The sequence below is a fragment of the Loxodonta africana genome, chromosome 21 (assembly GCF_030014295.1).
Source record: "Loxodonta africana isolate mLoxAfr1 chromosome 21, mLoxAfr1.hap2, whole genome shotgun sequence".
Lineage (NCBI taxonomy): Eukaryota > Metazoa > Chordata > Mammalia > Proboscidea > Elephantidae > Loxodonta > Loxodonta africana.
The window spans coordinates 67,926,732-67,939,915 of NC_087362.1; the positions used below are offsets into that span (position 1 = coordinate 67,926,732).

At 39.3% G+C, this 13,184-nt stretch overlaps 1 long non-coding RNA gene across 16 annotated transcripts in view; it reads left to right on the forward strand.

The window, feature by feature from the left end:
* Positions 1-13,184, forward strand: part of LOC111752347 (uncharacterized) — a 234,744-nt gene that overhangs the window by 153,152 nt on the left and 68,408 nt on the right. The gene's annotated exons all lie outside the window — the stretch shown is intronic.

Genomic DNA, 13,184 nt, shown 5'->3' on the forward strand with positions numbered 1-13,184 from the left:
GTTCACTGTGATCACTTGATTAACGTGGTGTTTTCCAGGTTTCTCTACTGTCAGGTTACTCTTTTCCCCTTTGTAATTAATAAGTATGTTGTGGAGAGGTGCTTTGAAACTGTGTTAGTACCCTATTCCTCAGCAAGCTTTCAATTCACTCGTTCACTTACTTCTTTCAGATCCAAGGTTTCCTATTTCCCATGATGGAGCAATCCATTATTAGCATAATTTATGTTGATGTTCAAAATGCCAGTGGGAATCTCTTCAAGTTCACGCTTGTGTCCTTTTGACATGTCCCCATCATCCACTGAGTTCTTTCTTACTTTCTTGTACAATAATGTATTCCAGATTTATCTTGTACTTTTCTTGTCCCAGTCCTGGAATTAGCCATTTTTGCAAGGAGCTCTCATTTCTTCTAGTGTGAAATGATACAAAGAAACTAACATTCAGATGCTAGGTGTGCTCATCGATACTGTGGTATAGCTAGTTGTTCCCAGGCACACTCAGTAAATAAGCTAGGGGATATAGGTATGTAAATATTCCACACATATACACATTTGCATCTACACTTATCCACATTTATGTATCTATGTATCTATCTATCTAAACTGTGAATCACACCTATACTTCTAATTCCAACTCAGCACCACAGGGTTCATTTTAGTTTGTTTCTTTTCCACGTCTGTATCCTCTTTCTCTGACAGTGAGAAACCCTGATCCTATTATCCTTACTGTATTTTACTTATTGGCCCAATCTCTGTGTAGGTAACAAACCTGCCAGCTTCACCTCCTGCATGGATACCCTTCTCAACCTGCTTGGAGTCTGACTCCTCATGCCAGGATGCCCTCCATATGCGGATGCCCTTCTTGCTCCTGTCAGGCATCGACACACCCTCTACCAGGTTGACCCTCACATGCCCTCATCCTGTTTGACTCCCTACACTGGGATGCTTCCCTCGCCCCACATCGATGTCTCCTGCCTTTTTTTGGGCTTTGATGCCCCAAGCGAGATGGCCTTCTTCATCTCACTGAGGCTCTGACTCTATGTCAAGCTGCCCTGGCTTGGATACTCTTCACTGACACTCTCTTCATCCCCGTGAGCTCCAGTACTCCATGGCAGGCTGCCCCCTTTCCCTAGGTGCCTACTTCATCCTGCTCAGGCTCTGCTGGCCTGACCTCCTCTATGAATGCCTTTCTCAACTCACTTGGACTATGGCACCCCACTTTGGGCCATCGTGGCTGCTACCTGCCCACTCCCACCCCCTGTGTAGGTGATTGCCTTGCTGTCCCCTACCCGATGGCTGAATTAGGACTGAGTTGTTCAGGAAGGGAAGAGGAAAAAGGAGGAAGGAAGAGTTTATCTGTTATCTTATGTGCTCACAAGAGTTTGTCCATGAATTTATACTTGATAGTTATTGTTACAGATTGAGTTGTGTCCTCCAAAAACATGTGTTGTAAATCCAAACCCCTATACTTGTGGTTATAATCCCATTTCGGAATGGGTTTTCTTTTTATGTTAAGAGGCCATATCAGTGGAGTGTGTGTTTTAAGCCAATCACTTTTGAGATATAAAACGAGAAGATAGGACAAAAAAGCAAGGAGAGTTGGTGGAAGATAGATGCCATGCCACATGATCGCCAAAGAACAGAAGCTGAAAAGAGACCAGAACCTTCCCCCAGAGCCAAGAGAGAGAAGGCCTTCCTCTAGAGCTGGCGCCTTGAATTTGGACTTCCAGCCTCCTAACAGTGAGAAAACAAATCTCTGTGTGTTAAAGCCACCCACGTGTGGTGTTGCTGTTATAGCAGCACTCGACAACTAAGACAATTATTTAGGATATAATCTTAGGTGAACATTTTCTTTTCTTGAGAATTTAAAATATGCTATTCTTATTTATTCTTATGTCTTCTGGCTTTGATCATTGCTGTTGAAAAGTTTGATACCAAACTGATTTTCTTTTCCTTGAAAGTCGTTTGTCTTTTTGCCTGGACACCTAAATAATTTTTTTTTTTTTTTTTCTCATTGAAGTTCAGTAGTTTTACTAGAATATGTCTCAAGGTCGACTATCCTTGGTCGATTTTCGCATGTATATGGTGTGCCCAGTCAATTTGAAGATTCAAGTCTTTGTTTATTTCAGGCAAGTTTTGAATTACAGTTCTTTTGTTTAAAAAATTTTTTTTCAAGTATTTTTTCTGTTCTATTGCCTTACTTTTCTTCCTTATACATATGTTGGCTCTTTCTTACTTTTCTTCTATGTTTATAATTTTCTCTTAATGCTTTTTATCTCTTTCTTCCTTCCTAATTGATTTTCCACCTGCTTTTTCTCTTGTTTTCATCAATTTATTTCCTTACTGTACTTCCCAGGGTTTCTAGTCACTCTTTCTAGTTTAATCTTCATTTCTGAAAATTTTTCCTTTTGTTTCTAATTCTTTCTGAGCTCTCTCAGCTCTCTTTTTATACTTTCCTCTTGTCTGAGCTTTTCTAATTCTAGTTTATACTGTTCTTTCATTGCTTCCACTATTTTCTTATGAAATATTAGGTTAATGTTTTCATATCCATTTCAGTCATATTTTTTCTGGTGAGTATTTTCCGAATATATGTCATTTGGATCTCTTTCTCTCTCTCATTTTCATATTTTTGAGTGGAGATTTACCATAATCATTTTCTGTTGTTCAGATTGTATCCTTAGCCAGAAATCCGATGTAGGGATTGAGGGTAGGACAGAATGTCTTTCTTTTCTGATTTAAAAAATGGTCATTGTGCCGTCATCTCATCAGTATTTTCTGAAATTCACTTTCTCTGATCCCGTCGCCTACTAGCATCTGAACATTTTCCCTTTTTACACCCAAGTGTCCTGCCCTGATCAACTTGACCTCTACTCCCAGCTGTTTCTCCTCAATGTGGCACTCTACCTTTCTGGAAGGAGTCCCTGGGTGGCACGAATGATTACACGCTCAACTCATAGCTGAAAGGTTGGCAGTTTAAACCCACCCAGAGGTGCCTCAGAAGACAGGCCTAGCAACGAGCTTCTGAAAGGTAGCAGCCTCAAAACTCTGTGGAGTACAGTTCTACTCTGACACATGAGTCAGAATCAACTTTACAGCAATTAACAACAACCTTTCTGGAAAGGGGCCCTACCTGGTGTTCCTGAGAGTCCTCATGGCCAGCACCTTTCAACCTTCCTGTAGCGCCTGCGTGGTCATCAGTGAAGTCCTCTGCCAGCTGCACCTGTTGTGTCTGGATCTATATCTGAGTGGTGGCCCTTCCTTTTGGGGCTGACTACTTGTTGGCAATCTCTAATTCCCCAGCTTTAGGACCCTGGTTTTCTCTCTGTTTCTTTCTGCACTCGTGTCATTCCCTTGTGGGTCTTGCTGTTGTCAGTGGTTTGACCCCACCAGCTTGTGTTATAAGATTCTTGGTGATTTGTTTGTACCCAGTTTATCGATGATGTCATCCATAGGTTTTGTCTCTTGCTATCCTATTTATTATTTCTGTTTTTTAAAGGGGAGGGGGGCAGATCACAAAACTACGCTTCCATGGCTTCCATTTTGCCTGTCTTCCTTTGGTCCATTTTCACAGTCTGGCCCCCATCCATGTTTGTGCGTTTTGATTGGGGCTTGAAAAAATGCTCTAGGGACCTCTCTATATAGAAACAACTTATCTCATCCTATATTTAGGAATATATTGTGGGCTCTTGATGGTAGTGTTGGAAATCAGCAACTTAAATTCATGCTGGAGGTGTTGGCAGAGCAGAAAGTCAGAGGAGACAGTGAACTCTCAGCTTTCCTACAAGGAAAAGGAACAAGCAAATAGAATTTTTAGAATGTGATAAAAATTGTGCATTATGTTTGTGTGTTTTGTTTAGTTGCAGTATTTTACTATTAAGATATCTGATTCAGTGCCACACACACATATGTAAAACAAAAGAGACACTCTGCTTCTCTCTTGTGTTTTTGTCCATTTTTTTCCCTTATACTTGAAAACATTATTTTATTTTAGTTTCGTTTTATTAATTCGCTGTGAAACAGTTACTTAGCACCATGATCTAGGGTCACTATGAGTCGGAATCGACTCAATAGCAGTGGGTTTGGTTTTCTTTTGGATGATCTAGAATTTTCTGATATACATATTTGTTCTTTGGCTTGAGTTCAGAACTAGCTTTAGGGTCATCATTTGTATTTTTGGGAGACTGTTATCAGGGTTGTTTTCAAGAGCCTCTTTGAGCACTGTTGATTGCCATTCTTTTGGTCATAGCAGTAATGAGTGTTGTTCTCAGACATCTTTAAGAAATTAGTATACTGTAGAGTATGATAACATGTAATCTTTTACATGTGTGAGTTTGATCTTCAAAATACTTGATCACATTCATTGTACTTTAAATAACTCACTAAATTTTGCTGTATCTCAACTATGTGGGTGGAAAAGTAAATCAGAAGTAGAAACAAACACGGTTAAACTTAGTAAAGACAACAGGGGTAAAAAAGTACATCTACTCAAATGAATCAGACCAAGAAGAATTTATATCAAGAATGCAAGGCTGATGTGCTGTTTGAAAACCAATCAGTGGAGTTCACCATATTGACAGACTAAAAGAGAAAAATCATTTGATCATTTCCATAGATGCCAGAGGCGTTTGATAATTTTTTAAACACATTCAAGATAAAAACTATCAGTAAACTAAGATTAGAAAATAACATTTTAAATCTCATAAAGGACAGCTAATGTCATAAGTGACCCTTTGTATCCACAAATTTCTCATTCGTGGATTCAACCAACCATGGATGGGAAATATTATTAAAAAAAAACAAAGTTCCAAAAACCAAAACTTGAATTTGCTGCACACCGAGCACTACAGTGAGTCCACGCAAATGAAATGATGTTTGGGCATACCCTGCTGTAGCCTCCTGCCATCTCACAGATCCTCGGTCTCTCTTCAGCATTGGTTGTCTGAGCATTGTTCGTGTCCATGTCTTGTTTGCAACTTATGTTGTGTGCACCTTTGTTTCTGTGAAAAAAAATGACTCCTAAAAAAGCAGTTAAGTGGTCAAAGCAATCTCTCACAGGTTAAAAGGGAGCATAAAGTGCTATCTCTCGAAGAGAAAATAAAAATCTTAGATCTGTTGAAAAGTGTCATTTTACTTGCTGCAGTGGGCTGTTGTAAGGTTGGTAAAAACGAATTGAGCATGCACACAATAAAGTAGAAAGAAGCTGAAATTCATGGAGGTGTTAGTGCTGCCCCTACAATGGCAAAAATGGTCTCTCTGATTCATGATAAAATACTTGCAAAGACTGAGAAAGCATTAAATGTTAAGTGTAAGCATTGACAACTATTTACATAGCTTACATTGTATTAGGTATTATAAGCAATTTAGAGATAATCTGAAGTATATAGGGGGATATCATAGGTTATATGCAAATACTGCATCGTTTTTTAAAGGGGATTTTGATATCTGTGGGGGTCCTGGAACCAATCTCTCAGGGATAGTGAGGGACAACTGTACTTAATAGTGAAATACTGAAAAGTTTTCTCCTAAGATTGGGAAAATGGCGAAACTGATTGTTTTCACTACAATTCATCAATGAACTGGAGGTCCTAGGTACAGTTAAAGGCAAAAAAGATAAGAAAAAGAAGTAAATGATGTACAGAGGACTAATGGACCACAACTACCACGGCCTCCACCAGACTGAATCCAGTACAACTAGTTGGTGCCCTGCTACCGCCACTGACCGCTCTGACGGGGATCATAATAGAGTGTCCCAGACACAGATAGAGAAAAATGTAGAGCAAAATTCTCACTCATAAAAAAAAGACCAGACTTACTGGCCTGACAAAGACTGGAGAAACCCTGAGAGTATGGCTTCCAGATACCCTTTTAGCTCAGTAATGAAGTCACTCCTGAGGTTCACCCTCCAGCCAAAGATTAAAAAAAAAAATTAGACATGCCCATAAAACAAAACAAGACTAAAGGGACACACCAGCCCAGGGGCAAGGACTAGACAGCAGGAGGAGAGTGCAAGGTTGAAAAGAGAGTGTTGACATGTCGTGGGGTTGTTAACCAGTGTCATAAAACAATATGTCTATTAACTGTTTAATGAGAAGCTAGTTTGTTCCGTAAACCTTCATCTAAAGTACAATTAAAAAAAAGGTAAAAGATATAAAGATAGGAAAGAAGGAAAATTTATTCATAGATGACATGATTGTTTGTATAGGAAATCCTAAGGAATCCACCAAACAATTACTAGAATCAATAAGTGAACTTAGCAAAGTTATAGGATCAAGGTCAACATAAAAAAATCAATTGTGTTTCTGTGATTTGTACTTTGAGAAGATCAATGGAGGCAAAGCCTGACCGCAGGAGATTTAGGAGAGAATGGGAGATCCTTGTTCCAGTTATGATGGAATAAGTGCAATCCACTTTGTCTCTCCCACTGAATGCAATGCAAAACCCTGGGAAGAATGTGATCTGAGAACATTCAAAAGTAAATGGTAGTGGGTAGTTTGGGTAAGGAAACCAGAACATGAAGTACAACCAATCCAGTGACCAGTTTCTTGTTTTTTATTTTTTTCCTGTATCTCCTGGACTGAGCCCAAAGGTAACCTGATCTGTGGAACTGCACACTTGGCATAGGGTCGGCAGTTTGAATCCTCCAGGTGCTCATTGGAAACTCTATGGGGCAGTTCTACTCTGTCTTATAGGGTTGCTATGAGTTGGAATCGACTCAACAGCACTGGGTTGTTTGTTTTTTTTTTTTTTTTGGTTTTTACACTTGGCATGGACAGAAAGATCTAGAGGAGGAGTTCTCTTTTTCTCATCTGAGGATCAGGACAGATGGCCCCTACAGGACAGGGAGAATGGAAAAAATCCTTTTTTTCTCTCCTGCAGCACTCAGACAAAACAAAACAAAACAAAAAACAGTGAAAGTAGTGGCTAAAAACACTGAGAGAGGGGGATCTTTCTGATCAGTGGAACTGTTTTCCAACTATGGCCGCTTTGCTTTCTAGTCTCTCTCTGTCCTCCCACTGCTTAAACCCAGATGCAGACCACTTGTGGGAAGCGTACAACAGTGAGCAGATTAAACTCCCGGATTTTTAATCAGAGGACAAGGAAGTGGGTGGGGGGGGGGGACACTTGGAGCTAGACAGTTGAGGAGGTTGCAGAGAAGTGATCTGAAAAAGGGATTTCCTAAAGTTGTGATGAGTCCCTTAGCTGTCCATGTGAAGATACGAACCTAAACAGCGTACCAAAGACTTTGGAAAATGAAATACAAAGTTGACCCCACCCAGGTCCGAGATTAGCACCTGCGTGGCACATACAGCATGGCAAAGGCGTTTAAATCTGAACAACTTTAGAACCGTAGCCAACTGAAGTGAGCTGGAACTTTCACCTAACTGTGTTGATTGCTTGATAAAACAAACAAAAGTAATAACATTCCCTGTAGGATTTATACAAAACCCTGAATCTCATAACATAATAATAAAAATATTCAGGATATGGTACTGGTACAATGACAAACACATTGACCAATGAAACAGAATTGAGAACCCAATTGTAAATCTATCCACCTATGGTCACCTGTCACCTGATCTTTGACAAAGTCACAAAGTCGATCAATTGGTGAAAAGACAGCCTTTTTAACAAATGGCGCCAGCAAAACTGGATGTCCATCTGCAAAAAAATGAAACAGGACCCATACCTCACACCATACACAAACACACTAATTCAAAGTGGATCAAAGACCTAAATATAAAACCAAAAACAATAAAAATCATAGAAGAAAAAATAGGGTCAATGCTAGGAGCCTTAATACACAGCATAAACAGGATGCAAACTGTAACAATACACAAACACCAGAAGATAAGCTAAATAACTGGGATTTTCTAAAAACTAAACACTTATGCTCATCAAAAGACTTCACCAAAAAAGTAAAAAGAGAACCTACAGGCTGGGAAAAAAATTTTGGCTATGACAAATCTGACAAAGATCTAATCTCTAAAATCTATAGGAAAATGCAACACCTCTTCAACAAAAAGGCAAATAATCCAATTAAAAAATGGGCAAAGGATATGAACTTACACTTCACTAAAGAAGACATTTAAGTAGCTAACAGACATCTGAGGAAATGCTTGCGATCACTAACTATTAAAAAAAAAATATTAGAGAAATGCAAATCAAAACCACAATGAGATACCATCTCACCCCGACATTACTGGCACCAATTAAAAAAACAGAAAATAACAAATGTTGGAGAAGGTGCAGGGAGATTGGAATGCTTATGGCAAAACCATTTTGGAAAGTGATATAGCACTTCCTTAAAAAGCTAGAAATAGAAATACCATATGATCCAGCAATCGCACTCCTAGAGAAATAAGAGCTGTCACATGAACAAATATATGCATACCCATGTTCACTGCAGCATTATTCACAATAGCAAAAATGCCAACAACCTAAGTGCCCATCAGCAGATGAATAGTTAAACTATGGTACATACATACAATGGAATACTACGGAATGATAAAGAACAATGATGAATCTGCGAAACATCTCACAACATAGATGAATCAGGAGGGCATTACGCTGAGCTGAGTGAAATTAGTCAATCACAAAAGGACAAATGTTGTATGAGACCACTATTATAAAAACTCGTGAAAAGCTTTACAGACAAAAAGAAACAATCTTTGATGGTTATGAAGGAGGAGAGGGGTGGGGAGGGAAAAGCACTAAGGTCATGCGCTTGTGTAGAGCTGTGTCATGCTCAGGACTGGGCACATGTTCAGGAGACCCCCGAGAAGGCCTTAAGCTCTCATCTCTGGCTAACCTTGAGGTTTTGTGCAAGCAGGAAGTGAAGGCTAAAGTGGAGTTGTAAGCTGCTCACTGAGCATCAAAGGCATGCCCCAACATGCACACAGAACCCTTCAGCAAAGACTTGGAGACTTACAGATTCCAGACATTTAAGGAAATCTCTGTCTAACCATTAGTTGACCATGAAGTTAGTTGAGCAAGACTTTAGTGGCCACATATAACAAAGAATATAAACCTTACAGAATTATTTCAGACAACTCCCTAAACAAACCATAACTCCTAACTGCAATAACAACAAATGCTGGGGAGGGGAGAGACTCTAATGTTTAGGGTTGTCACATTGTATTATTTTAAATGTCCAGTTTTCAATAAAAAATTATGAGACAGGCAAAGAAATGAGAAAGTATGGTCCATGAAAAAGAAAAAAAAAAAAAAGTCAACAAAAACTGTCCCCGAGAAAGACATTGGACTTAGTAGCTAGACTTTAAATATGTTAAAAGAATGAAAGGAAACCATGTCTAAACAACTAAAGTGTGAAAACAATGTCTTGCCAAATAAGTAAACCCTGGTGGCGTGGTAGTTAAGAGTTTGGCTGCTAACCGAAAGGTCAGCAGTTCGAATCTACTAGGCACTCCTTGGAAACCCTATGGGCAGTCCCATTCTGTCCTATAAGGTTGTTATGAGTCAGAGACATATTATTGAAAAGAGCCAAGTAGAAATTATGGAGTATAAAAGTATAAAAACTGACATGAAAAATTCACTGAAGGTGCTCAAGAGCAGATTGTAGCAGGCAGAGAAAGAATCAGTGAACTGGAGATTTCTACTACCTGTTAAACTATGATTTACTATCTGTTTAAGGCAGTTGAGGGCTTCTCTATTATGCTTGCCAAAATTCTCCCTTTGCCTACTTGATTCCAAAGCCGTTCCCACATTTTTGACTATCTGTCACAGCAGCATCCCACTTACAGGTACCCTAATCTATATTAATTATCTATCATTGCATAACAAATTATCACAATCTTAGTGCTTAAAACAAAACACAGTTATTATCTCCCAGTTTCTGTTGGTCAAGAATCTGAGCACAGTTTAATGGGGCCGTCTGTTTAGGGTCTCACAAAACTGCAGTAAAAGCATAGGCTGGAATGCATTTTCATCTGGAGGCTTGACTGGGGAAGATTCGGCTTCCAAGCTCCCTCAGGTCATTGGCAGAACTCATTTCTTTGTGGTTGTAGGAACGAGGGACCCCAGCTTCTTGCTAGTTGCCAGCTGGAGGCTGCCCTCAGCTTCTTGCTGATTGGCCTCCCATCATGACCACTTATTTCTTTAAAGCCACCTAGGGAGAGAACTTGTCTGCCTACTTGTCATGCTGTGGTGGCTTACATGTTGCTATGATGCTGGAAGCCATACCATCGGCATTTCAAATGCCAGCAGGGTCACCCATAGTAGACAGGTTTTAGCAGAGTTTCCAGACTAAGACTAGTCTGGCAATCTGCTTCTGAAAATTAGCCAGTGAAAACCCTGTGGATCATAACAGAGCATTGTCTAATAAAGTGCTGGAAGATAAGCCCACTAGGTTGGAAAAAACCACCAAACCTGCTGCCATCGAGTCGATTCCGACTCATAGTGACCCTACAGGGCAGAGTAGAACTGCCCTGTAGAGTTTCCAAGGAGCGGCTGGCAGATTCGAACTGCTAACCTTTTTGTTAGCAGCCGTAGCACTTAACCACTATGCCACCAGGGCTTCCCCTAGGTTGGAAAAAAAAATTTTTTTTGTTGGAAGGCACTCAAAATACACAGTGGCTTCAACAACTGTTGTTGTTGTTAGGTCCACTGAGTCGATTTTGAGTCATAGGGGCTCCATGTGACGGAGTAGAACTGCTCCATATTTTCTAGAGCTATAATCTTTACAGGAGCAGGTCACCAGGTCTTTCTCTTGTGGAGCCTAGGGTCCCTAGGCTGGGTGGCTTCGAACCGTCAACTTTTGGTTAGCAGCTGAGTGTTTAATCATTGTGCCACCAGGGCTTAAGCATACCAACGATGGTGAAGATGGCACAGAACCAAGCAATGTTTTAGTCTATTGTACATGGAATCTCCAGGAGTTGGAGCTGACTTTGCAACTAACGTGGCCGTGGTGGTGCAGTGGTTAAGTGTTTGGCTGCCATCCAAAAAGTCGGCAGTTTGAATCTACCAGTCGCTCTTTGGAAACCGTATGAGGCAGTTTTGCTCTGTCCTGTAGGGTCGCTATGAGTCAGAATTGACTCAGTGGTGATGGGTTTTGGCAACTAACAACAGGGAGAGAGAGAGAGTCTCTAGAGCGAGCTTTCTAGAAAGACAGAGTTATGTAATACATAATGTTATCACGGCAGTAACATCGCATCACCTTTGCCGTGTACTATTGGTTAGAAGCAAGTCACGGGTCTGCCTCAAGGAGAGGGAATTGCACAAGGGCATGAATAACAGATGGTGGGATCATTGGAGGCCATCCTGGAGTGTGTCCCCCACACAGCTCTTTGAAAGGTTTTCATTATGAACAGAAAGAAATGAGACAGTAACTAGTGGGGGAAGCTGAGTTAAAAAAAAAAAAATTTTTTTTTTTTTTGGAGATGGGAAAAATCTTTGTGTGCTGATGGAAATGATCCAGTAGAAAGAAAAAAATTGATGATATGCTACTTTTGGATTCAGTTTTTCTAGTCTCTTTAATATAACGTGCAACGAAATTCTTGTCTTTCAGATATCAGAAAATACATAATTTGTGAATCCCACTTCCCCCAAATATAAAAAGTAGATATTGATTTAACCCGTGATCTTTAGAGTAGGGAATATACATTCTGGAGAATCGTCAAAAAATCTTTAGAGTATGGGAGAAAAATCTTAGAGGTAATTTTTTTATTCTTTTTATGCTACCTTTTAATAATTTTTATTTTGTGTATGTTTTATGATGTGTGTAATATATCAGTACAATATTATATGTAACTTACAAATAAAATATATGTACATTTGGAACGCATGTTAATTTTTTTACTGATAAGCTACCTAATCAAAAAAATTTCCCAAAGTGTCTTTCTACTCTTACAAGTCTGTGTTTAGGGGAAATGTTTCATTTTATTTGATGTCTTCACAGAGTGATTCTTGCAAGTGATCATTTAAAATGATTTTTCTACTCTGGGTCCCAAACTTATGAAAAGATATTCCAGACCTCCTATGATTTCAGGATTCTATATGATTTTAGGGTTGTTATGAGTTGGAAGCAACTCGACAGCACCTAACAGCAACAATAATGTGTGATTTTAGAAATTTCACTTTTTTAAGGTTTAAAATTATTCTTGCAGAACTTTTTTGCTGCTGTAAAATCTATAGCAATATTTATATTTTAGTACTTCTTCATTTTCCCTAAACGTAATAATTATATTTTAGTAATCATAAGTGTGATGTATGACTCAGATTAATTTGCTTGAGTTTATGTTAAATACTGAGAGTTGGACCATTTTCTGGCATATCAGGGCACTTTGCTGGCTTATGGCTTAGCCTGCTTGGAAAATATTCAAGCCAAATAAACTATGACTGGAAGCAATCATGAGGAGGAAGAGTACGCTCTCTTTTATAATGTTTATGCTTACTGAAAGGATTGAAGAAAAACTGGGTATTTATTTATGACCTAAGCACGATGGCCTTTTATTTGTCCAGGCCTCAGGACCCCCTACAGTGAATATTGCCACTGAGGTGCTAATGGAGATACCCCACTGATTTGTGTGACAATGTATTTGTCTCCCGTAATATGTGTTTCTCAGCTTTCAGCTGTTGAATGGTTTTGCCTGCACAAAAACCCTGGTGCAGCGCCCCCTGCTGGTGAATAGCAGCTGAGCGTTTGCATCATGTCAGTGATAGAATGGGTCCCTTTGCTGACATGGAGCCAGAGGGGTGATGCTGAGCCTGCCAGTTCATTTTAGATCAGGTTATTAAAGTAACAGAAGGTCGAATCAATATAAAATGAGCAGCTCACAGTTTTCTCCGTATTTTTTAGACATGTGATGATTCGCTATAGTGTGGTTTGGCTGATAAAATATGAACACTTCACAATAATGTTTGCATTTCAGCCTCTTAGTTCATTGAACAAGCCATTTTGCCCTAATTCTCAGGAGCTGTACTCTTGTTCCATTGGAAAGCCTAACTTGAGCCATGGCAGAGAGAATTTTAAACATGAAATGTTTTAGGAATGTTAATTTTGTCAAACAATTAGAAAAGTAAACAAAAAGTCTCTTTTTTATTTCAGTAATATGAATTAGCCTCCTTTGTGCAGTCTTCTAAATGATGATGATCTTGTTTAAGGAAAATTATTACAACTAAGGACCAGATTAGTGTTTGGATTATTAGTTTAACTTCAGTCTCTGGTGAAGG